At 46.2% G+C, this 26,530-nt stretch overlaps 2 long non-coding RNA genes across 2 annotated transcripts in view; both read left to right on the plus strand.

The window, feature by feature from the left end:
• The first annotated feature begins 9,354 nt into the window (after window positions 1-9,354).
• On the plus strand, window positions 9,355-13,151 carry LOC310830922. The gene is made up of 2 exons (XR_014557698.1): window positions 9,355-9,497; window positions 12,996-13,151. It is a non-coding gene; the product is annotated as an uncharacterized lncRNA (long non-coding RNA).
• Window positions 13,152-16,616: 3,465 nt separating this feature from the next.
• The window catches only part of LOC310831578, a 537,457-nt gene continuing 527,543 nt past the window's right edge, over window positions 16,617-26,530 (plus strand). The window contains exon 1 of the long non-coding RNA XR_014557912.1: window positions 16,617-16,660. This is a non-coding gene — a long non-coding RNA (uncharacterized lncRNA). The remainder of the gene's footprint in view (window positions 16,661-26,530) is intronic.

The raw sequence follows: 26,530 nt of genomic DNA on the forward strand, positions 1-26,530 counted from the left end.
GGTTTTCCAGGCGGCTGAAACCTGGCAGGAAGATCCCTGCCGCCCCTCCTGGCTCCGGGGGCAGCCTCGCTCTCTGCCCGGCTGGCCGCGCAGGGACTTTGCTGGTTCCTGCGGAGGGAAGCGGTTTTCCTCCGCAGAGACTTACTGTGCCAAAGTGAGCAGGCTAGGGAGACGGAGAGGAGGAGGCAGCTTAGGCAGATTGATGGAGGAGAGGGCAGTCAAAGGCTACTAGCCAGAAAGGCTGTGCTCTGCCTGCAAAGTTGGAGGCAGCAATGCTTCTGGTTTCTGGAAACCACACGAGGGGACAGTGCGTCTGCAGTGGCGTAGGAAGGGGCGTGCGGTGGGTGCCGGGGCTATTCAGTGATGACACCTGGGGTGGCCTGCACCCCCCTTCCTAGCCACTGGGTCCAAGTGGTTTTCGGCTTGTCCTGCCACTTTCCCAGGGAAAACCCACTCTTCATCCCCAAAGAGCAGGTTTCCATGGGTGAAAGCGGTGGGACAAGCAGAGGTTTGGATCGGCCAATAGAGAGGCTGGGGGGGGGGGGGAAGAGTGCATTTGGTTCCCAGGATTGAGGTTCCCTAGGTTCTGCCTTATATTTGCAGAAGTTCGTTATGCAATTATGCAGAAGCATAATTTTTGCCTGAAGATTGCTATTTCCCCTCCCAGTAGTAGGAAAAGCTGTGAAAGCAAAGGGATAACAGTTCACCTCTAACAAGAACATCAGTGGCAAAATCCTCCAATAAGGCCCCATTTCACAGCTTCTGCTAGTTCTTTTTCACAAGCTGTATTCTTCCTGAAGGCTAAAGAACCTTTTTCAGAGAAACAAACCCTGATTTCTTTATTATATTACTCATTTGGATAATATACTGACATGATTTTTAAAAATGGAATGCTTCTTCAAAGCAACTATCCAAAAGGCTCCCTGGAGATGGCGAGGTGGATTTTATTTCTGGACCACTAGATGTCACCCTCACTCTTGCTAGAAAGCTAAGCTTTCCTTTCCTTTCCCATGGGAATAATATTCTGATTTCTGCACATCCTCTCCCCTGCCAAGGGCTATTGGACCATTTCCCTCCTGCTGCCCTTGCAATATTCCTGAGGTGTGCTCCTCCTCCCGCTGGGGCTTCAGGGCAACAGTGGCCAGGAGGGGCAGGACTAAGCACCCGCCTTGCTCACCGCGTCTCCCCTGAAAATCCTTCTTGTCATTTTGAAGTGAAATGCACCTGGCTTAGAGGTCAACTGGATGCCAAACATTGGAATCTGGCATTGGGGAAGCTTTGTAAAAGTGTTTAATCACCTCCCCGCAGACCGATCCTGTGCATTTTTACCAGTCAGTGCACTGCCTCAGGTCTGCAAGTAATCCTGCGTTCCTCTGCTTGAGAGTGAGCAGTTCCTTCTGTCTAACCATGCGGTTGCCTTTACTGACATTGCAACCCTTCTGTCTGCTCAGAAGTATTATGGTAATTCAGTGGCACTTAATTCCAGTTAAGTGGGGTTAGGTAAGAGGGGCTCTTCAAGCTTACCTGGGAGTAAGTCCCCTTGGCTTACTTCTCAATAAATATGCATAGGATTGTGCTGTGAATGTGTTAAGAGTACAGTGGTACCTTGGGTTACAGATGCTTCAGGTGACAAAGGCTTCAGGTTACAGACTCCGCTAACCCAGAAATAGTACCTCAGGTTAAAAACTTTGCTTCAGGATGAGAACAGAAATTGTGCTCTGGCGGCACGGCAGCAGCAGGAGGCCCCATTAGCTAAAGTGGTGCTTCAGGTTAAGAACAGTTTCAGGTTAAGAACAGACCTCCAGAACGAGATACCACTGTAATAATATTCCACATTTATATAACTCTGAATACTCAATGTTTCACATACATTATCTTATAGTAGTGTATCTACTGCATAATGGATTTGTGTGTGCATTTATATATGCAATTGTGTTATGGATATTTTTATTGTATTGTGAAATCATTTCAAGATGCTTCATTGGAAATGATTCATAAATAAAATAAAGAAAATACTACCACGGCTGCTGCTACTACTAATTCTTTCAGCAGAGTATTACAGCCTCCTCATTGCGGGTGGGGTGGGGCTGGGGCTGAGAGTCTTCAGCTTGCATAAGATCAAGAGGTGAGTTAATGGAAGAGGCAGGATTTGAATGGATAACTTCTTGGCCTGCAACTCTGTTTCTTAGCCACTGCTGCCCCAGCTAGAGCAGGCCAGGCCTCTTTCATCAAGGTCAAGTGCCCCTTAGGTGGCTTTGACAATAAGTACATTTTAAAAATGTAAAGGCTGTATCCAATGTAAAGCTCCCGTAAGTCACTTAGTGGCATTCTTCTTGCGGAACATTGTTGCATGTTGCAAAATGCAAGTACAGTGGTACCTCAGGTTAAGTACTTTATTCGTTCCAGAGGTCTGTACTTAACCTGAAATTGATCTTGACCTGAAGCACCACTTTAGCTAATAGGGCCTCCTGCTGCCGCTGCGCCGCCAGAGCACGATTTCTGTTCTTATCCTGAAGCAAAGTTCTTAACCTGAAGCACTATTTCTTGGTTAGCGGAGTCTGTAACCTGAAGCGTACCTGAGGTACCACTGTACATTACCAACAATGAGAATCAGCTGCTACAGCTTTCACTAAGGCAGCTGTTGTGTTGGCTTCCCTTTTAGTTATTAAATATAACTTCTTATACATGCTTTTTTCTTGGCTTCCCTTTTAGAGCAACCTTTAAACTCTGCCAGGTGTTGGTGCAATGGGGCTCTTGGATTATCATAGAATCACAGAATCGTAGAGTTGGAAGGGACCCCGAGGGTCATCTAGTCCAACTCCCTGAAATGCAGGAATCTCAACTAAAGCATCCATGAGAGATGGCCACTCAAACTCTGCCTAAAAATCGCCCGTGCAGAAGAGTAGCGGTCAGGGAATGCGCCATGCAGTCTTAAGCAAAGTGAGGAAAGTTAAAAGGCCAGTGTGCTGTATGTGTCAAACAAGGAGCTGGTGGACCACAGTTCAATCCCCACTCGGCTATGAAGCCCATGGAGTGATGCTGTGCCAGTCGCTGACATGAGGACACAGAACGCTGCTTTGTATGGCTCAGGCCACTGGTCCACATGGCTCAGTATTGACAACACTGGCTGGCAGCCGTTCTCCAAGACTTCAGACAGGGAAGCCTCCTAGCCCTACCTGGAGATGTCCTTGGGGATGGAACCCAGGACTTGGTGTGGGCAAAGCAAGTGCTCTCCTGCGGAGCTGGGAGGGCAGGGGGAGAACCACGTGCACTTCTCTGAGCTCCTCAAGAGAAAGGCAAGATATGAAATGCAATGGAAATAAATATATAAAGCAAACCTTTGACTGGTTGACATAGCTAAGAAATCTGTCAACTTCAGTTTCTTTCTGTTTCACATTTTTCCATTTGCCTTATTTGCACATCATTGTATTTTTCTTTTTAAAAATCCTCATGACAATTTGCCAGCCGTTTCGTACACAATTAAAATATGCACATTTTTGTATCTAGTTGTGCCTAAGATACACATTTTTAAGGCAAGAAATTCTCCTAATATAAGACACTCTTGTCTGTTTCGATTCAAATATACATATTTCTCCCTTATATATGCATCTTTGAACATATTGTTGGGTTGGAGAATTGCACTGAAAAATTAATAGAAGTACAGGCTCATGGAACCAAAGAATTATAGAGTTGGAAAGGGCCACAAGGGTCATCTAGCCCAACCCCCTGCAATGCCAGAATCTTTTGCCCAATGTGGGGATTAAACCTATGACCCTGAGATTTAGAGTTTCATGCTCTACCAACTGAGCTACCCCTCATAATATGCAAGTGTTTGTATGCAATTCCGCCTTTAAATGTGAACTGAATCAAATCTCTCCCTCATGCCCAGAGAAGGAAGGCTCAGAGCCAAGGGACTGGTGGTGGGACACCAGGGAGAGGGCAGAGGGAGAAGAGTGGAAGGAGTTGTTGGAGGCTGAAGGGGCAACAGGATTTGGTGAGCAAGGAGAGCCTGTGACAGAGAGCAGTTCTGACTCAGAGGCTGAAGCAGAGGTGGGGGTGGGGCAAAGGCTGCAGAAGAATACAGATTGTCCTACTGTGACAAGCTCCCCTCCCCACTTGTCTCCAAGGACACACAGAGTGATGCACAGAGTGGAACAGAGATTGGAGATGCCCCGTTGCAGTTTGAGACTGCTTGGGAAACTTCTGGCAAAGTAGGAGGCTTGGAGGTGGGTGAAGGTGGGGAACCTCAGTCCTGGCAACTGCTCTACTGGGGCAAAACTTGCTGGGATGTATTGCTGAGTTGTATGCCGTTTCTTTGAATAAAGAGTTAGCTTCTCTGAGAAAATCTTGTTTCTTGCTTGCTGACCTGCGTCTGATATATTTGCAGTTGTAAAAGCAGGACAATGCAGAAGGTCCATGGCTCAACCCCTGACATCTCCAATTAAATAGAAGCAGGTAGGAGATGCCACTCGCAGTCAGAGCAGAGAAGCCGAGGCTGCAGAGGCCTTCTGGATGTTGCTGAACTACAACTCCCACCAGCCAAATGTTCCCCATGCCTGACATAGATAAATCGTTTGACCAAGTACAAAGCAGCTTGGAAATAATATCTTCTTGCACCTTGCAGCCAATTTGTTCAAAGCCTCTTTGGCCTTACAATGCCGCCATTTCTGAGGAACCAAGAACTCTCAGAGCTTGCATACAGTTCACTGCCAATGAGTCAGACACATCAACATCCATGGCAAGGGGCGCTTCTGCTTCACAGGCAGCTGCTATCCACCCCTCCCCAAAGCAAGACGGAACTGTTAATTTAAAGAAAAAGAAACGAAATCAAACCTCCTTGATATTTCAAGTTGGTCTGATGCATGCTGTAAGTGTTTCCTGTCCTCTTACAAGAGAGAGGAAACCTGCTGGCTGCTCCCTTTCTTCCTGACACCCTGAAGCCACAGCTGACACAGACGGCATCAAACGCAGGCACTCAGGGGTGCCAAGTATGAGATTGCTCTGTAACCATCGCATCTTAAAGAAAAATGTATCCATGGTTTTTAGATCCTAAAGCTCTGATCCAGCGTGCATCATTAATTCAAGGAATCTATTCAAAACCATCCATAGGAGCCAAAAAAAATAACCTCACTAGATGCTTTTAACACACTTTGTCTCCAGCAGTGGTCATTCAGATGCTTTCTGATGAATATGTATTTTCAGACCTGAAAATTGTGATTCAATGTGCATCAATGTTTCCATGAGTTAAAGAAAGTACCAGGGGCATCATCTCACTCTCAGGATTGTGGGTGCCACCACCTGCATGTAGTGTGTATGATGTCACACACACAGCGTGCAATGTTGCATCGCATTTTGGGAGGGGGCTCCTCTTCCTCCTCCTTCTGCAGTGAGGCACCCTTTTCTGGCTGTGGAGGGTGGAGCTGAACTGCTTCTCTCTTGGAGGCAGCACCACAGAGGCTGGCTGGCTGGCTGCATCTCTCTGGCTTTCCTCATTGACTTTGTGGGTGCCCAGCTCCCACAATTATATTATTGTGTGTGCCCATATACCCAGGGCCCCCTGAAGTTGGCTCCTATGGAATGTACCTTTCACACCAACAGTATCTCCAAGGGGAGGGTTTTATACAACCAGGGCACCACCCCAGTGACCAACCAGTGGTCAACCAGCTGCGTGCCAGCAAACAAGACCCAAGCATAAGAGAAGGTTCCCTTCCTGTGGTTTCCAGCAACTTAGTGTTCAGAAGCATTGCTGCCTCCACCATTTGAACATAGCCAGTGTGGCTAGTTAGCATCCATAGTCTTATCCTCCATGAATTTGTCTAGTCCTCTTTTAAAGTTGTCTAGCTTGGTACCCACCACAGCCTCCTGCAGGAGGGAGTTCCATAGTTTAACTATGCACTGCATGAAGATGCACTTCCCGAAGCTGGAAAGTTAAGAGTTTTGGAATGACGCAGTTAAAAATGCCGTCACCATTTTGGGAGGCACTGTCGGAGCTCTTGAGTCTGGGAGGAGAAAGAGAGAAACAGAGCTGTTTACATATCGTGGATTAACTCCTCAGTGGGACTTAAGAGTGACAACTGCCTAATTTAGGATGGAAAGAGCGATGTTATCTACGAAGGAGATGATATATGGAAACCATCTGGACTTAGATTGGAAGAACGGGAAATTCACACAGGATTATTATATTTGCTTATCGGCTTAAGGAGACTAACAGAAGAGATCGTAAAGGAAAAAGAGAAATTATATGAACAAGATATGATGTGGAAACACCAAGATAAGACTGGATAGAACTATGAATTCTGTTTGGACTGATTGGGACTGATTTGGACATTAACACAATAATAAGATGATTTGAATCCCCCTTTGGATCTTGAAGTATGGGTCCCCCCAACAAAATTTAAAAATTTGGCTTTGTAATTTGGATTTATGTGATGTGATTTAATTTGATGTGATTGGCCAGTTAATAAAAATTATTTTAAAAAAGAAGATGCACTTCCCTTTAATCTGATACCGTGCCCTAGGTGGGGTGTCAGCTGGAAGTGAAGAGAGCTACATCTAAGCAAGGTGAGCTGACACCACCCACTGATGGGCAGGATATGCCCTGCAAGTGCTCAAAGTGACTTCTTGCCCTTCCTCTCGTTTCCCCCAAAAGGCTTCCACTGCTCAGATATTGCCAGATATCAGAACAACAATGTTTCTATTTAAATCAGTGGGACTGGAAAGTGCATCATTTTGGCTACAGCATGTGCAGTGAGATTAATTGACTGAATAGAATGGGCTCCTCAAAACCAAATGCATTGGAATCTGGAGCAAAAGAGCCACAGACAATCCACTTCCAAATTAAAGAATTGCAAATGCAGAATAATCAATAAAACATCATTGATTCATGAATTATAGGCTGGCCATGAACACTTTTTTGTTGTTGTTTAAAAATTAAAGTACTTATATGGATCACTATCCCTGCTGGCTGCAGTAGATTAATTCTCTTTAATGCATTTTGTTATCTTTCAGTTTTAATGGCTATTGAACTTAGATTGGCAAGGCTTTTAAGCAGCATGAGCCTTACATTTTGTATCCTGCAGAGCTCCAGAGTCTGGTTCAAGGGACAGGAGGACATGAAACCTGAGGCTGCTGGCTTGGAGAGCCGAACAACAAAATTCAAGGAAGTGTGAATTTCAGAGGATGGCAGTATGTTGATTCTTACATTGTTTCAGAAAGTGTGAATTAGCTGGGCTCAACTTTAAATGCAAAGGGAATTGAATTTCTCCCTCACTTCTACTCCCAGGATTGTTGTCCGGTGTCTGAGTGCATGAGAACCTAAGAAGAGCCTTTAGCTGGATCAGGCCAATGGCCCATCTAATCCAGCATCCTGTTCCCTCAGTGGCCAACCAGATGCGCCCAAGGGAAACTGGCAAGGCAGGCCTGAGCACAAGAGCAGAGGCAGCCACTGAGGTCAGCAGCCATCCATAGCCCTCTCCTGCTTTGGCCCCGAGAACAGGAAAAAAAAAGGATGGAACCAAAGGTTATTCAACCAAGTAATGTCTAAAAAGGGAGGGACACATACTGGCGTAAAATGTGCATAGAATGCATGTACTATGGAAAATCACAGACAAAAATGTGTTACATTAAGGAAATATATTAGACAAGATCGCATAGAAAAATGTGTATATTAGGAGAGCATCACACTAAGATGCTGATGAATTTTCATGATGTTTTTTTTAAAGAAAAAGAAATTGTAAACTGATGTGACAATGTGGAAAATGGAACTTCAGTTTGGCAAAAGGGGAAACTGAGAAAGAAACGAAATGGACAGGTTTACCATCCCTGCTTGTAAGGGAAGTTATGCTGAGAAATGGATGTGCTTCTAAAGAAGGATAACAACAGGAGGACTCAAAGAAGGAACTTTTGGAAACTCAAGGCAGTAGAAACATAAGATGATTGGACCCCACTGAACTTGAAGCATGGGAAGCCCCAACAAAAATGTATAATTTGGCAAAATATTTGGACTTTATGATATATATTTGTATAATTTGGAATATTTAATGTGATTTAATTGGATTGTTAAAATGGAAAACTTAATAAAAATTATTATATAAAAAAGAGAGAAATGGACGTGCTTCTGGTCAACTCAGAGGAAGACCAGGCTGTTCTGAGGCCCCCAGGGCTTTGCTAGCAGAATGCTAATCTAATCAGCGGAAGAAAATATAACTACAGGTACCTGACAATGATACCTGGGGACGCAGGTGGCGCTGTGGGTTAAAGCCTCAGCGCCTAGGACTTGCCGATCGAAAGGTCGGCGGTTCGAATCCCTGCGGCGGGGTGCGCTCCCGCTGCTCGGTCCCAGCGCCTGCCAACCAAGCAGTTCGAAAGCACCTCCGGGTGCAAGTAGATAAATAGGGACCGCTTACCAGCGGGAAGGTAAACGGCGTTTCCGTGTGCGGCTCTGGCTCGCCAGAGCAGCGATGTCACGCTGGCCACGTGACCCGGAAGTGTCTCCGGACAGCGCTGGCCCCTGGCCTCTTGAGTGAGATGGGCGCACAACCCCAGAGTCTGTCAAGACTGGCCCGTACGGGCAGGGGTACCTTTACCTTTACTTTTTTACCTGACAATGTTACATTGGAAAAGCATGGAAGTTGATGCACCTCCAAATGCTTGAATTATCTCTTGCTTCTAGACTAATTAAAAGTATCACACTGAGCCCTTGAGCCCTGCTTGACAGAGGAGGCTGGCAGTGCTTTGTGACACGGCAAGGGGGAGAGTCTAGGAGGCAGATCTTGAGCTACCTTCATTCTCTGTTGCCTGTGCCTGCTGAGTCTGTGCCTACATTGTCTCTAGTATTTCTTGCCTTCTGAAGATCCCCAGTTAAAATGTTGATGGTCTAAGTTGCTACAGTTGGCACCGTCAGCAGGCGGCTTCTTGCCCCAGTCTTGGAAAGCAGGAGTGGGAAATGGCTATATGTAAAAAGGAAAGAGTCACAGTCATTTGTCTGTGGCTCCACTGGAATGTCACCCCCAAAATGTTGTGCCAGGGATATGTGACCCTTGGGCTGAAAAACGACCTTCAGCTCTGCTTGCAGGTCTGCCAGCTGGAAGCGGAAGCATCATTCAAAAAGAGCAGCACAGCTGTCTTTATTTTCTGTAAGCTGAACTCCACTGTTGTTGGGTTTTTTAAAAACTGACTTTCAGTCTAAATATGGTGTTCAGCCTGTGGATGTTCGGCTTGGATGAACAACTGGTAAATAACAATACAGTAGATGCAAAGCCGGAAAGAACCAGGTGAACACCAAATGTCACACTAGGGGGCAGCACTGAACCCTGGATTCTTCCTTCACCTCCTGCTGCTTGTTGAGGGTCTTGTAGTTTTGGTTTGCAGGATCACAAATGGAAATATTAGAAGTATATCTCACAGCTACGGCATAATAATCTTCAACATTGTGGGATGCAGATGATGAAAGCACCTGTGTGTCTCTAGGGGCTGGCTCAATCTTCCTCCTGATTCAGGTATTTTTCTTTCCCCAAACTGTGTTTATGTGCCCCTCCCTCCTTCCCTCCCTCCCTCCCTCTCCAGACACATATACAATAGGAAATATGATATAATTCAACTCCAATCACACAGTTTCAGATGAAAGTATCTGAAAGGCTGTAGTCATGCCAAGGACAAATTTTCCTTTTCGGCCTTTTAAAGACTACATTGCAAAACACCCTTAGAAACTTTGGGAGCTGCCTTATAGTGAGTGAGACCAACGGTCATAGGAGCCAGCCCTGCCAGTGGCCTGCCTAGCTCATTACTGCACACAATGGCAGGCAGTGGCTCTGCAGGGTTGCAGACCAGGGGACTCTCTAAGCCTTACCTGCAGAGGCCAGTAACCAGGTCTGTCACCTTCTGCATGCCAAGAAGTTGCCCAAGCAGAGTGATGGGGGTAACTTCTACCTTGTCCAAGTAGGCATATTCCTTCCTTCCTTCCTTCCTTCCTTCCTTCCTTCCTTCCTTCCTTCCTTCCTTCCTTCTGCAACTGAACAAAACGGGATCTGCTGTCTAGTTTGGGGCTGAATATACAGCTTTCCCCCCTTCAAAAACCCACATGGGAGTTAAGTGCATAAAAAGCAGTCAATACAATCCTTCTTGGGAATTTTTTTGTTTATCCAGAAGGATTATATCCACAATGGTATGCTGAAAGTGAGCAAAAAACACGAGAGGAATTGTATTGTCATACTACAAGGCAGTTATTGGACTATAGCTCCCACCCCCGACTCTTGGCAATAGGAACTTGGGCTGATGGAACTTTAGGGCTGCAAAGGTTGAAGGATGACATCCTATACAAACTTGCCTGGGGCCAAACACATTCAGACGTTCTTCTGGCTTACAGTGGAGCCTCCTTTCTTCTCTCTCTGCATGCCTTTGAAGGGAAGAGTGGGTCAACAATGACCTGTGTTTGCTGATGGGGTCAGATTCAGGGAGCTGGACAGCGCCTTGTAAGCCATCTACCCCAAAGACATGTTCAACAAAGGAAATCCAGAATCAGGGCATTGTGGAAGTACAGATATGCTGGATGGGATGCTTGCACTCTGAATGCTATACGTAGGGCTGCCTCTGAAGATGGTTTGGAAAATTCAGCTTGTGCAGAATTTGGCAGCCAGATTGCTCATTGGGGCAAGCCAGTTTGGGCATATTACACTGATCCTGGTCTGACTGCACTGGCTACCAATTAGTTTCTGGGCCCAATTCCAAGTGGTGGTTTTAATGTATAAAGCTTTAAATGTCTCAGGACTGCAATACCTCAAGGACAGCCTCCTTGCATATGAACCCTGTAAGCATCTTCTGAGGCCATGCTTTGTGTGCCTCCTCATTGAAAGGTCCAGAGGGTGGCAACATGAGAACGGGGCCTTTTCTGCAGTGACTCCCCGTCTGTGGAATGCTCTCTCACTGGCAGCTTCTTTACATATCTTTACATGGCAGGCAAAAACATTTCTCTATAACCAGGCCTTTGGTTTATTGACATTCCGTGGCCTTTAAAAAATATGTGTGTGTGTGTGTGTGTGTGTGTGTAGGGAGGTTATTTGTTTTTCATTTTATTATGCATTTTGTGTTCTCATTTTGTATTTTTATGTTGTGAACACTGGGCATGCTGTCTGCGGCTAATGGGAATTGGGAGTCCAGCCACATCAAAGAGCATCCTATGACTACTTGTTCCATAAAAGAACTCACCATAATGCAATCTCAATTACACCATGAAAATTAACTCTCAGCTCTTGATCTACTGATTCTAAATTTTGGCAAACTCTTTTCTTTGGCAAAGAAAAACCCAGGGAAGTTGCAGCCTCGTTAAGGAGATGGGAATAGCAAAATGACCTAGCAGTCTCAATTATTTTGTTAGTCTTTCAGACACCCAATTGGTTCACACTAACATATGTGACAAGGGACGCGGGTGGCACTGTGGGTAAAACCTCAGTGCCTAGGGCTTGCCGATCGCATGGTCAGCGGTTCGAATCCCCGCAGCGGGGGTGAGCTCCTGTCTTTCAGTCCCAGCTCCTGCCCACCTAGCAGTTCGAAAGCACCCCTAAGTGCAAGTAGATAAATAGGTACCACTTTATAGCGGGAAGGTAAATGGCGTTCCGTGCGCTGCTCTGGTGCCGGTTCGCCGGAGCAGCTTTGTCACGCTGGCCACGTGACCCGGAAAGTGTCTGTGGACAGCGCTGGCTCCCGGCCTCTAGAGTGAGATGAGCGCACAACCCTAGAGTCTGTCAAGACTGGCCCGTACGGGCAGGGGTACCTTTACCTTTACCTTAACATATGTGACACCACTACTGAGATTATTACAAATTTACTAAAGGCTTTTGGATTGACAAGCAAGCTTTCATATTGTGCTTGGATGAGAGATTTGTTTAAATTAAAGTTTGAACGCAAGAAAGACTGTTAACAACCACATGACAGAGTTCCTAGCCATCACTGAGAAGCTGGAACTTGCAGATTTTAAACTGGATGGTGGACTGAAAGTTTGCTACTTTTTGGGGTCACTAGGATAAAAATATGAGATATTTGCCACTCTCTTGGATGGTGAACCACAGTTAACCCTAACGGATGTAATTGGCCATCTGGGAGAGGAGTGTGCAGAGAGAAGAGAAATCTCTCCAGCCAGGAATGGAAAACCCAGTGATTCCAGCTATGTGTTGTGATCTTAGAGGAGAACCAAGGCTCCGTCCAAAAGAGTTGCTGTTTCTGAAGTAACAAAGAGGGACACATATTCAAGTTTTGTGAAGCCCCCAAACCGGCAAAATCCCTTTCATTTAAGCACCAAATCAAAATAATGGGAACAACAAGAAGAAGAGGAGTTTGGATTTGATATCCCGCTTTATCACTACCCGAAGGAGTCTCAAAGCAGCTAACATTCTCCTTTCCCTTCCTCCCCCACAACAAACACTCTGTGAAGTGAGTGAGGCTGAGAGACTTCAAGGAAGTGTGACTAGCCCAAGGTCACCCAGCAGCTGCATGTGAAGGTGTGGAGACGCAAACCCAGTTCCCCAGATTACGAGTCTACCTCTCTTAACCACTACTCCACATTGGCTCTCAACAACGAACAAGAAAGCAATTTTCTTTTGCATGAGAAGAATCTAAATATAAACAATTGTGATGCAAAATCAAACAAATGCTTCAGTAATTCTGGATGTTCTTTGCATATGAGTTATGATGAAGATTTCTTTGGAGGTGTTGTCAGTATTACCCCATCAGTGGATGACAGTATTCAAATTGCAAATGGTGAAACCATAAAGAAATGTGGTATAGGTTCAGGAACCTAAACTGCAAACTTAGCCATCAGTTGAAAGAGAACCAGGTGAAACAGGTCCTATATGTCCCACAATTGAATTGCAACATGACCAGTGTGTCCACCTTGGACAGAAAAAGTATTCATATACACTTTGGAAATGGTAAAGGCCAAGTAACCAAAGGTGGCAAATTGTATGCTGAAGCATATTTGATTAATGGTATCTATAATCTTTCAGAACTCGAGACTGCAAACGTGGCACACATGTGCCAAAAGCAAGGAGCAGACTTCCCTCAAACACAGAAAGTTTGGTCACATAGACATCAAAGCCATGGCGGAACTGCAATGCAATAAGCTTGCAACAGGAACGTAAACCAAAATGCACGAGTCACAACCAAGTGTGTAAGTTGCTTCACTGAGAAGAGTGTTTAGCCTTTCCCCCGTCTGTGTACTGAACAGTGAAGCACCAGAGTGACACACGTAGCCTACCCTTCTGTACACTTAATGTTCCCTCCCTAGGGAAGAATAAGTCCATACTAATTTTTCTGGATGCTTTCTCAAGGGACAGTGTTGTATACGTTCTAAAGGAGAAAAGTGAAACAGTACAGATGTTCAGAAATTACATGACCATGGTGAGCATCATCACCATCATCACCATCATCTTCAAATATTACGGTCATAGACCAGCATAAGTAGGGTTGGGTACAATCATTTAGAATCTGTAAAATGTTTTGGAAAGCTAAAAAGTATTTAAAACAGAAGGTACTGTATATATAAAAGACTATAAGAATCTAAAAAGAAACTAAATCTAAAAGAAGGGTTAGGAGCATTAAACGGATATAGAAGAACATAAAAGATTAGTATATAAAAGACTATAACCATCAGTTTAGAGAGCACTCTGATGTGAGTGTTCATTAAGTCTAGTTTGTGGCACAGGTCATCATCCGACAAATTTTGAGCACTGGCAACATGGTATGTTGTAGCAGGGTTGGTATCTGAAAGCAGCAGGGAGGTATAGAATTGTCCTGTGCGCCCTGGGTCCTTATGGAGCAGTGGGGAGAGGAGGCTGATACAAATGTCTCTATAATACAGGCACTGGAGAAGCACATGCTCTATTGTCCAGAGTCACAGAGGCATTGTCTCTCTGAGAAAGCAATCTTCCTATATCAACCTTCAATGACAGCCGAGGGGAGGGCGTGACCTCGTGCAAGGGTAAAAGTCCTCCGGTGCGAAGGGACTTTGAGTTTAGTTTGATATGCCATGGGGGAGGCAGAGTACCTGGTGGATTCATTGGCAATAAAAGTTGGGGTCCTAGCTAGATCCAATTGGTGCTCTGTGTCTGCTACATGCTGTTTCCTGAATGCTTTGGCCTGATTGTATCCCATGCTGAGTAGAAGACCTAGGGATGAGATTTTAGTTGCCACTGCCTGTTTCCATGTGGATTGAAAATCACCACTCATAGTTAGTGGGGCAAGGCCACGGGGAAATAAAGATAGTTTGAGCCAGTAGTTGAGTATGGTCACCCACACTCTAGCCTCCACTTTTGTGAAGCCTGTCTCTAGTCTCAGAGTGGCATTAGAGATACATTTTGGGACTTGAAGGGCTGATCTTAGAAATTTGGATTGTACAAGTTCTAGTGGTGCAAAATTGGAGAAGGGGCCCAACTGGGCACCGTAGAGAAGTTGTGCTATTGGCTTGGCTTCAGATAGTTTGAGTGCTGCAGGTATATAGTGACAACCTCTTGTTTTTTTAAAAAAATTAAGGATTGCAGATGAGCTTCTCTGAACAATTTCAGTAACATAGTCCCCATGGGCTTTCCTACTGCTGGCAGAATGAAGCACTACCCCCAGGTGTTTGAAACAGGAAACCTGCTCAATCTTGTGGCCATCTATGCTCCATGAGCGGCTCATAAGCCTTTTGGTAAATGCCATGATTTTAGTTTTCTGATAGTTGAGTTCTAGCTGGTCCTCCTTGCAACACTGTGTTAGTGGTCTCGGTGCTCTTTTGAGGCCAGTAGGTGTTCTTGAAAGTATTGCTGCATTGTCTGCATAGAGCAGAACAGAGATGTGTCTTCCAGCAAGTTTTGGGGAGTGAAAGTTTGTGCTATGGAGGTGGCTTACCATTGAGTTGATGTAGAAATTGAATCAGGGTGGGGCCAGTATGCAGCCTTCTTGACACCTTTCTCAGTTTCAACGGCATTGGTGAGATGGCCCCGGGGGTTACAGCTTACTTTGTGAGGTCCCTTCATGTAACATACAAATTAAATGGAACAGATGTTGATCTATTGAGGTGGCCTCCAGTTTTCCCCACAGTTTAGCTCTGGGTATGGAATCAAATGCTGCTTTGAAATCTATAAAAGCAGCATAAAGGGAGGTTGTGTTACGAGAGGAGTACTTCTCAATGAGATGATGGAGTACTAGGACTGGTCAGTAGTGGACTGACCTCCTCTAAAGCCAGCTTGCTTCTCTGCAAGTATATTTCATTATTCCATCCAGTCGTGGAATTTCCACTGAAGGTGTCTTGTGCAAAGTTTTCCAATTACGTTGAGGAGACTAATCGGTCTGTAGTTTGCAAGATCATCCTTCCCCCCCCCTTTTTTATATATTGGGGCAATGATTGCAAGCCCCCAGTCCTTGGGGACTCGGCCATGGGTGTCAATGTAGGTGAAGAGTGAGGCCAGAATAGAGGCCTATAAGTCCATATTGTTTTTAATGGCCTCTGGCAGGATTAGGTCTTCCCCTGGGACCTTCCCCAGTCTTAGCTAAGCTACCAGGTTCTTAATCTCTGTCACCGTCACTGGTGCCCACATAGGCAGATTCTCTATAGTTTGACTAGAGCCTCCATTTTTAGCAAAGGTGTCCGAGTAGAGTTCCTTAAAGGCATGGTGAGCATGTTTCAGAGGAAATGGATAACTTTCGTGTCAGGGACTGGATTGCGGAAGAATGATGGGAACCCACCCCCCTTTTCCTGAACCTTCCCAAGGGCAGGAGGACTGTATTGATTTCAAACAGTGGTTTGCAGAAAGGCATGGTCCAGAGGGGAAAAGCTGGGAAATACTGGGTGAGGAACAGCTAGAAGAGGAAACACCAGGAGAGAGACAGCTGGCAGATTCAGTGTCCTTGGACAGTATTCCTGACCCCCCTTCGTCTAAGACTAGATGGGCTTTGAGAGTGATAGAACAGAGAGCTCAGCGGCAACAAGTTCAGATTAACTGATGTAGGAGTGGTATAGATTAATATGGATGGAGGGGGTGAACCTTTACTGGGAGCAACACCATTTCTAGGGAGCTATGCATGTTGGGATTTCATTCCTCCATTGCTGGATGTGTGATTGTTTTCATCACATGTTTGTTTTGACATTCCATACTGTTGGACTCATGAGAATGGAAGTTCAGTTACGGTACATTGTTCCATTATGTTGTACTATTGCTTTTAGTCTGCTCTCTCTCAGAGAAAAGGAAGAGAGAAGATCCATGTTCCTTTGTTCTGTAACACTTGTATATAATAAAGTAGCTTAGATTCCACACCTCAAATGCCTAGTTTCTGCTTGGACTCTGCTATCAGATTGTGTGCCTATATCCTCGGATATATGTTGCAGAATCGCATCGGGAAAGAAGAGTGATGAATCATCCCGAAGGTTGCTTGTGGGGGAGAATGCAGCTGCCTGGCATTTTCCAAGTTGGTTCAGAAGCCCAGTGTGGCTTATACATACCAACAATGCATTCCTTTTTGTCTCGCTGCAATTATTAAAGAAACTAACTGGTAAGAACGTTCCTTTCATTTGATCTGCTTATTTACTGCAGGGCAGGGCAGCAGCTGAAGAAGGAGCACAAAGGGTTTTATTGTGTGTGTGTTTCTTGTGGCTGATTAGCTGTTCTCCCTGTGCAAAGGTCAGAGGGTAGGTGTTGAGGTAGGTGATTAGCTGTGGGGTGAGCTTATCAGAGTTTGCAGGGCAGCTTTTAGATTTAGGGGAGCTAGTCTCAAACGTTTGTTTGGAGAGACCTAGGTTTTTTTGGGGGGGAGTTATTTGTCCTGTCTTCACGCTTTTTATGATGGAGGACCGCTGTAGCCACCCCCAACGACACGTTCTCAAGGTGGAGGGTGAGGGAACAGCTGCAGTCGCCTGCGGTTCCTGCGCAATGTTTGCCATCTTGCCAAAGGTTGCAGGCAGCTTTACCTGCAGCAATTGCATGTTGATTGCCCTCTTAAAAGACAAAGTCCAGCAACTGGAGGAATGTGTAGCTACGCTCCAAAGAATTAGAGAGCTGGGGCTCTTCTTGGAAGCAACAGAGCACACCGTCTCCACCAAGGAGGAGACAGGGGACTCCCCTGAGAAGGAGGCTAGTTCACCAACACAGGAGCCAGATATATGGAGAAACGTGACTCAAAGAAGTAGGAGGCCCAGGGTTCGCTCTGATTGTTTAGAAATACACAATCGCTTTGAGGTCCTCTCCCCTAGCATGGAAGACGAAGAGCAGACTCCATTTGAGGATCTCTCCCTCATTACAGTCGATCAGGTATATGAAGATGAGCAGCAAAGTCAGTCCTCAGGGAATGTGCAGGCGACCTTGGAGTGGACAGCTCACAGAAGCTCGACACACCAGACCTAAGAGGAGGCGTGTAGTGGTGAGAGGGGATTCCCTACTGAGGGGAACAGAAGCAGTGATCTGTGGGCCTGACAAGATGTCTCGGGAAGTGTGCTGTCTCCCCGGGGCTAAGATCCAAGATGTAACTGAACGACTGCAAGGAATCAAAAAACCCACTGACAAATACCCCTTCCTCTTGGTTCATGTGGGAACCAATAACACTGCAAGCAATAGCCTCCAGAAGATCAAAAGAGATTATGAGGCTCTAGGAAGGAAATTGAAGCAATTAAATGCACAAATTGTCATCTCATCTGTCCTCCCAGTTGAATGACGTGGCCCAGGGAGAGAGGGAAAAATAGTGGAAGTGAACAACTGGCTTCACAAATGGTGTAAACAGGAACGGTTTGGATTCTTAGATCACGGACTGCAGTTTCTTGAAGATGGACTTCTGGCAAGCGATGGGCTGCACCTCACAATGGTTGGGAAGAATGTTTTTGCAAAAAATCTGAGAAACCTCACCAGGAGGGCTTTAAACTGACTAATGTGGGGGAGGGAGGCAGTGCTCCTGAAGGCAGGAGTCTATCAATTGATGAAGATGATCATCCAAATGTCATAGACCAAATGGAGCAAACAGCACGCAGACCTAGTGGTGGGAGGAAAAAATCCTTAAATAAGAGACACGGGGGAATGATTAATGGACTTCAATGTCTGTACACTAATGCACAAAGCATGGGTGTGATGGCCTGGGATTCCGATTCAGAGGATGAACCAGAGGAATCCCAGCCTGCACAGGAGTCCCCGCCTCCAGGGCCGGCTGAACTGGGGCAAGGCCTAGATGCTGAAGAGCCTGCACCTGTCGCAGAGCACCAGGAGCTGGCCCCAGGTGAAACCCTTCTGGCCCCAGAGGTGCTTGAGGACTCAGTGGCGTCAGGTGAGCCTCCTCCAGGGCCCAGTAACCCTTCGGCCTCTCCTGATCTGCAGAGGCTTAGGGCAGAGAGGCGAAGGGAACTGGTTGCTCCCAGGAGGAGTGCTCGCCTTAAGGCCAGAGGAGGCGGGGCTCCTGGGGGCCGGGACCGCCCCCGGCCTTAGAAGAGGATAAAAGCCTAGTCAGCCCGGTCCCAGGTTGCGGGAGCAACGTCGTTGTTGGCTTCGGACCTTCCTGTGTTCCTGACCCCTGCTCGGCCTCCTGTTCCTGACCATCCGGTGCTCCTGTTCCCTGCTCGGCCTCCTGTTCCTGATCATCCGGTGTTCCTGTTCCCTGCTTGGTCTCCTGTTCCAGCGTTCCTGTTCCCCGCCCGGCTCTCCGCCTCGGACCTCGCCCCTCTTCGTGTGGACTCTGCTTACGCCCACGGTACCTTACCCCCGGGACCAGCACAATGGGAAATAAACAAGATGAGCTTGAGCTCTTGGTACAGCAAACGAAATATGACATAATAGGCATCACTGAAACCTGGTGGGATAAGTCCCACGATTGGAATGTAATAATGGAGGGATACAATCTATTTCAGAGAAACAGACCAGACAAGAAAGGAGGAGGAGTGGCGTTATATGTCAGGGATGTGTATACCTGTGAAGAGATCCAAGATTTAGAACCTCAAAGCCAAAGTGAGAGCATTTGGGTCAAAATTAAGGGAGAGAAGAGTAACAGTGACCTCATTGTGGGAGTTTACTATAGATCCCCAAGCCAAACGGAGGACATAGATGATGCCTTCCTGGAACAGATGGCCAAGCATGCAAAAGGAAGGGAGATAGTTGTAATGGGGGACTTCAATTACCCGGATATTTGTTGGATGTCAAACTCAGCCAAGAGCATAAGGTCAAACAGATTCCTCACTGGCCTTGCAGACAATTTCATTGTCCAGAAAGTGGGAGAAGCAACAAGAGGAACAGCCATTTTAGATCTGGTCCTAACCAATGTTGATGACCTGGTTAGTGGGGTAGAAGTGGAAGGATCATTAGGCGCGAGTGATCATGCTCTTCTGAAGTTTACTATACAGTGGAAAGGAGCAGCCAAGCATACTAGGACTCAATTTCTTGACTTTAAGAAAGCCGACTTCATAAAACTTAGGGGAGTGCTGGGTGAGATCCCATGGACAGTAAAACTAAAAGGAAAGGGAGTTCATGATGGCTGGGAGTTTGTTAAGAGGGAGATAGTAAAAGCACAACTTCAGGCAATACCAATGAGACAGAAACATGGAAGGTGCCTAAAGAAGCCAGGGTGGCTATCTAAAGAACTTTTAACTGAGTTAAGATTAAAAAAGGATGTGTACAAAATTGGAAAAGGGGGGAAACCACCAAAGAGGAATTCAAACAAATAGCCAGCACGTGTAGACACAAAGTCAGAAAAGCTAAAGCACAGAATGAACTCAGGCTTGCTAGAGAGGTTAAAAGCAACAAAAAAGGCTTTTATGGGTATGTTTGTAGCAAAAGGAAGAACAAATAAACAGTGGGGTGACTCAGAGGAGAAGGTGAAATGCAAACAGGGGACACAGAAAGGGCTGAACTCCTCAATGCCTTCTTTGCCTCAGTCTTCTCCGATAAAGAAAACAATGCCCGACCTGAAGAATTTGGAGCAAATGATTCAGCAGAGGAAACACAGCCCAGAATAACTAAGGAGATAGTGCAAGAATACTTGGCTAGTCTAGATGTATTCAAGTCTCCAGAGCCAGATGAACTGCATCCAAGAGTATTAAAAGAACTGGCAGATGTGATCTCAGAACCACTGGCAGTCATCTTTGAGAATTCCTGGAGAACAGGCGAAGTCCCAGCAGACTGGAGGAGGGCAAATGTTGTCCCTATTTTCAAAAAGGGGAAAAGAGAGGACCCAAATAATTACCGCCCAGTCAGTCTGACATCAATACCAGGGAAGATTCTGGAGCAGATCATTAAGCAAACAGTCTGTGAGCACCTAATAATAATAATAATAATTTTTTATTTATACCCCGCCCTCCCCAGCCAAGGCCGGGCTCCTAGAAAGGAATGCTGTGATCACCAATAGTCAGCGTGGATTTCTGAAAAATAAGTCATGTCACACTAACCTGATCTCATTTTTTGACAGAATTACAAGCCTGGTAGATGAAGGGAACGCAGTGGATGTAGCCTACCTTGATTTCAGCAAGGCATTTGACAAGGTGCCCCATGATATTCTTGTAAAGAAGCTGGTAAAATGCGGTCTTGACTATGCTACCCCTCAGTGGATTTGTAACTGGCTGAGTGACCGAACCCAAAGGGTGCTCATCAATGGTTCCTCTTCATCCTGGAGAAGAGTGACTAGTGGGGTGCCACAGGGTTCTGTCTTGGGCCCGGTCTTATTCAACATCTTTATCAACGACTTGGATGGTGGACTCAAGGGCATCCTGATCAAATTTGCAGATGACACCAAACTGGGAGGGGTGGCTAACACCCCAGAGGACAGGATCACACTTCAAAACGACCTTGACAGATTAGAGATCTGGGCCAAAACAAACAAGATGAATTTTAACAGGGAGAAATGTAAAGTATTGCACTTGGGGGGGAAAATGAGAGGCACAAATACAAGATGGGTGACACCTGGATTGAGAGCAGTACATGTGAAAAGGATCTAGGAGTAAGAGCTGTTCGATAGTGGAATTTGCTGCCAAGGAGTGTGGTGGAGTCTCCTTCTTTGGAGGTCTTTAAGCAGAGGCTTGACAACCATATGTCAGGAGTGCTCTGATGGTGTTTCCTGCTTGGCAGGGGGTTGGACTCGATGGCCCTTGTGGTCTCTTCCAACTCTATGATTCTATGATTCTATACTGCCACCAGGGGAGGGGATCCTACTCCCTGAAGGCTGACGTTTAGTCAGTAACAATGGAGGTGAGTTTACATCAAGCCACATGAAAACCCTCCTGGAAGAGGAAGGGATGACTTACACACATGAGTGTTAGCCACACCCCACAAGAAAACTCAATTGCTGAGAGAAAGTTTAGAACCCTTCTGGAGATGACCAGATGCATGCTGAATGTCTCTGATCTCCCCCCCCCCACACGTGTACGTGTGTGTGTGTGTGTGTGTGTCTGTGTGTGTGTAATGGAGTAGACCCTATTTCCAGAACAGGCTGCTCACCAAGAGAACTACATGCACACCTTTTGAACTCTGGTATGGAAGAGGGGCACATATATGTATTTGGCACATGGGTGTTGCCAGGATTTTTTGTGGGGGGGGGGGGAGCCAAAGTTCTTGACTTTTTTTTCAAGAAAGAAATCAAAGTTGTTGAGCTTTGCCATGGAAGAGTGGCACATATGCATATTTGACTTTTTCAGTGTTGCCAATCAACTTGAATTGCCAGCCAAGAGCAATCTAAAACTAATAAGTTACATGGATGCTGTCTGAGTCAGAGACTCTAAGGATTACAAATCAACAGTTGGGTTTCTCTTTATGTTTGGAAATGGTCCTATTTCCTAGGCTAGTTATAAACAAGGATGACTAGTTTTTCTTCCATAAAGTGCTTGCTAATGATATTGTTAGCATGAGCATTTCCTCGGTGTACGAGGAAATTGGAACAATACTAAAGTGGAAGAGAAAAGACCAGCCCAGTTTACTGTTAGTCTAACATCCATCTGGATCCTGAGTTGGCAAATCTGTTGATGCAGCTTTCCATCTTAATAAGATTGTTTTCTGATTTTCAATTCCAAGAGATTCCTTGGCAGAACAATGCTGGTTGGCTGAATTAGCATCTTCACAGCAGGGGGAGGACCGCTTCTCTCTTGGGAAAGCTCCCAGGGGCCACAAGCCAGTAGCAGGAAGGGCCAGAGGCAAAAGTGAGGGGAGGAGTGGGCTGCTGGGCTGCATTTCAGCCGTGCAAAAGCCAGATGTTTCTGTTGGACCTTCTTCGCCAACTGAGTTTGTGCAGTGACTGGGGCAAGGGAATAAAAACTTGCCTGCAATATCTTTGCTTATCTTTATTTTTAAATAATAATCAAACAGCTGGAAAACACCCCTTCTCACCACCTTTCCTCAATTGATCAACTTAAATACAGTTTTCAAATAATCAATTACCCTATCACATCGCTGCATTTGGTGCAGTAGGTAAACTCCCCCTGCTAATTAGTTAAATTGTTAAGATACCTCAGGTGTGCTGAATTGCCAAAAGCTCACAGTCCTGCCATGCAGGTTATAATTACAAGCACAGACCTCTGAGTAGAACCATTGACCTCATTAATATCAAAAAACACCCAACAGTTTCTACTCCTACACACACACCAGCAAGCTAGAGGCATCATCACTTTCCAGGGATACGTTGCTGCCAGAGAAAAGTCCTTGAAGGACTGGTGAGGAGCTGCCATGATAGAGGGCCTGATAGAGAGTCCCACTCCATGAGAACAAAGCTAGAGAGAAGAGGAAACAAGATGTACTGCTCAATGATAATAGTAAGACTTGAATTCTCCAACGACAAAGCCTCAGAAAGCTCCTCTATTCCTATTTTTCTTAGAGTCTGGGGACTCAGGTCTAAATATATGCATTTTTAAAAGGTACACAGTGACTATACTCAGAATTAGGTATGACAGTTGATAAATTGCAATGCTTAATTTATTGTATTATTCAGTGCAGAACTATTTACTTCCTGCCACATACAGAAACATTATGTTTGTGTGCATATATACAGAGAGAGAGAGAGAAAGAAAGAAAGAGAAAGAAAGAAATCTGGATAGAGATACCCACTCTCACAAGGGAATCTAAAACCAAGGCTATGAAAGTGCATTCATAATCTAATTGTCTGCAATTACTTAAGAAGCTACACTGGGGGAGAGGAAAATAGTCAGAATCCCCAAACAGAAATCTCAAGGAGTACCACCAGTATTACAATGAATGTGTGTGTTTACATTTCAATTTGTTTTCCGGCTAAAAGCATGTAAGAACCATTTGAATCCTTTTACACTTTTCCCCAATCCGTCTTCAGATTGTTTGCTCAGCAAGTTCCAAACTGCCTTCAAGTAGAACTGGACTCAAGTTGCCCAAATTCTGTAGCTTTTCCCCCCAGCTTTTTAAAAGGGCAGTGGCAATTACATCAAAACATCTTATTATAACATTGCAAGGCACTTTACAGAACAAAATCAATATCACACAGGCAGGAAGATCCTAAGAGAGTCAACATTAGAGATAGCCAAACTTTCCAGTAAGGCTAATGCTAAAAACTAGTGCTTGGGAAGCCCTCAGAATTAAGCATGCTTTAACCATATGGTGGAACCACTAGAAGATTCAGGACACATAAAAGGATGTCCTTCTTCATGCAATGTAGTTGAACTATGGAACTCACTCCCACAGGAGGTAGTGATGGCCACTAAAATGAATGGCTTTCAAAGAGGATTAGGCAAATTCATGGAGGAGGAGAGGGCTTTGGATGCTACAAGCCAGGATGGCTGTTCTCTGCCTTCACAATTGGAGGCTGCAATGCTTCTGCATGCCAGTTGCTGGGAATCACGGGGCAGGGAAGAGCTCTTGCGCTCCAATCCTGCTTGCAGGTTTCCCACCAGCATTTGATTGGCCACTCTGAGAACAAGATGCTGGACTCGATGGGCCATGGGTCTGATCCAGCAGCCAGGCTCTTCTCAGGCTCTTATGCTCCTGTAGGTGCCTGATGCATCTCAGTGGGAACTGCTGTAGCAGCTTCCGAAGCATCAATTCTCTTTAATCTAAGGATTGTCTCACACAAGCATTTTGCAAGCACATCATTAAATAACACTCTAGAAACCATCCTCAGAGAAAGGTTGTGTTTATTCAAATATGACAACTTGGACGGTTTGCAAACTGTAGATCAACCTGATTAACTAATCAAAATATAGTCTGTGCAGGGAAGTTCCCTAAGACAGAAAGGACCAACTCCTCACTGGGCAGATTTCCAGGCTCATCCTGTGGCCCCACAGCAAAGGTTTGGGAGGGCTTCTCCCTTCTCACAAAGAGCACCTTGACCAGTGCACCAGCTCTACCAGTTTGGCATTCACTCTCATGTGCTCACTGAGCCCAAAGGGCACCCCAAGGCCCTGCAAACTGAAGCTGGCACTGGATGACCCAGGAGTGCCCTCAACCCAATATTACCTCAGGTATTTACAGCAGACCTTAAAATTCTCTTTCTGGTCTGGCCAAAAGCCAATTAAATCAATCAGAATGCCACTCCAGGGGTCATGGACTGGCTGGGCACAGAAGAGTGGTAAAAAGGTAAAGGTAAAGGTACCCCTGCCCGTACGGGCCAGTCTTGCCAGACTCTGGGGTTGTGCGCCCATCTCACTCAAGAGGCCAGGGGCCAGCGCTGTCCGAAGACACTTCCGGGTCACGTGGCCAGCGTGACATCGCTGCTCTGGCGAGCCAGAGCTGCACACGGAAACGCCGTTTACCTTCCCGCTAGAAAGCGGTCCCTATTTATCTACTTGCACCCGGGGGTGCTTTCGAACTGCTAGGTTGGCAGGCGCTGGGACCGAGCAACGGGAGCACACCCCGCCGCGGGGATTCGAACCGCCGACCTTTCGATCGGCAAGTCCTAGGCGCTGAGGCTTTAACCCACAGCGCCACCCGCGTCCCCACAGAAGAGTGGTAGGAGGCACCAATTGGGGAGCCCCCTAGGGAACCTGCAGGGGAAGAAGGCTCAGAGTTGGTGATGGAACAATGAGTGGTCAGAGGGAGAAGAGGGAGCAGACTGGGAGGAGGAAGTGTCAGAAGCAGAAGAGGTGACAGGGTTTAGTGAACAGGAAGAGGCTCTGGCAGAGCACAGTTCAGGCTCCAAGGCAGAAGTAGGTGCTTTAGAGAGGTGGAGCCTGAAGACAGAGAGGCAGGTGGCTGAAGAAGCCAGGAAGTCTCTCCCTCCTGCTGAGAGCAGCTCCCCTCCCCCCTGGTCTCATACAACTCACCGAGAATTGAAACAGGCAGAGCAGAGGTCGTGTGTATGCAGACGCAGCCTGAGTGTGTGCGGAAGACCCTGGAGAGGGGGAGTCCTAGTGGGCACTGGGAAGGCAGGGATCTTCTGTTCTCACAACTGCTTCATCAGGGCAAGACCTCCTCAAAAGAGTTGCTGAGACCGCTAGGCTGGAGCTGTGGTTTATTTCCTTGGATAAAGAGTTAATTTCACAGGCCTCAGTTGATTTATTGTTTTGTTGCTGACTTATGCCTGACTCCAGCCCTGACACCAGGATAGAAACTTCCCAAAGTATGAAGCAAGTGCAAAAGGGAAGTCCCAGGGTCAATCAGCCCCCCCCCAATTCCTAGAATCATAGAATCATAGAGTTGGAAGAGACCACAAGGGCCATCGAGTCCAACCCCCTGCCAAGCAGGAAACACCATCAGAGCACTCCTGACATATGGTTGTCAAGCCTCTGCTTAAAGACCTCCAAAGAAGGAGACTCCACCACACTGCTACTCACCCCCGAAACAGTCAGTTGGAAACCCCCCCCCCAAAACCCAGCCACAATGCTGGTAGATCTTCTTCTTCTCTGGTGATCACTAGTAGCCGAGTGAGATTGAAAATGATGGCAGTTCTGTGTTCAGGATACTCACTGTGTTATCTGACAAAGTCCGTATATTCCATGTTGCAAAGTTCAATAGTCTTTTATGACTGCTAGGTGGTGACCCCACTGGGCGCGGTAATCCAGTCAGGGAAAAAGGGAGGCAGACTATGTTTAGGGCACCTATTTTAGCTCCTGCCCCTTTTTGGGGTGAGCAGAGTTGATCCTAAAAAAGGTTGCTCAGTCGTGGATACAGCTGCCGAGCTGCTCAACTGCCTCGTTCTTTGAGTCGGAACGACTAAATCTGTATCCACCGCCCATGTGCTGGTTCATGACTAGGGCTTCCAGATTTCACAATCCTGCCCCCATTACCATTTGCTGAATGCCATGGGACTTTTTGGGTTTGGGATGTGTTTTTGGAAGATGCCTGTTTTATTTATGTGTGTAGATCAGTGCACGCTTGTAGGGATGATTGCAGAGTGGGGAGTGGGGTCCGGAGGGAGCACACTCGCCACCTGCAGGCAGCCTCAGCCTGCCTGCATGCGTGACCTTGGGGTGTGGAGCACACCCCCCCCTCACAGACAAAGCCACGGCTGTCTGAACATCGTTGCCTGTGTCTAACCTTTTGTGGTCTCAGTAGTCTGGGGTGTCCTGTCTGTAACCTTTGTCTCTGAGACCTTTCGTGTCCTTTGTCATACACTATGCAAGGGGAAAATGACGCAGTGGAAACAGGTGCCA

Source organism: Podarcis gaigeae (genome assembly GCF_964106915.1).
Source record: "Podarcis gaigeae genome assembly, chromosome: 14".
In the NCBI taxonomy this organism is placed as follows: Eukaryota; Metazoa; Chordata; class Lepidosauria; order Squamata; family Lacertidae; genus Podarcis; species Podarcis gaigeae.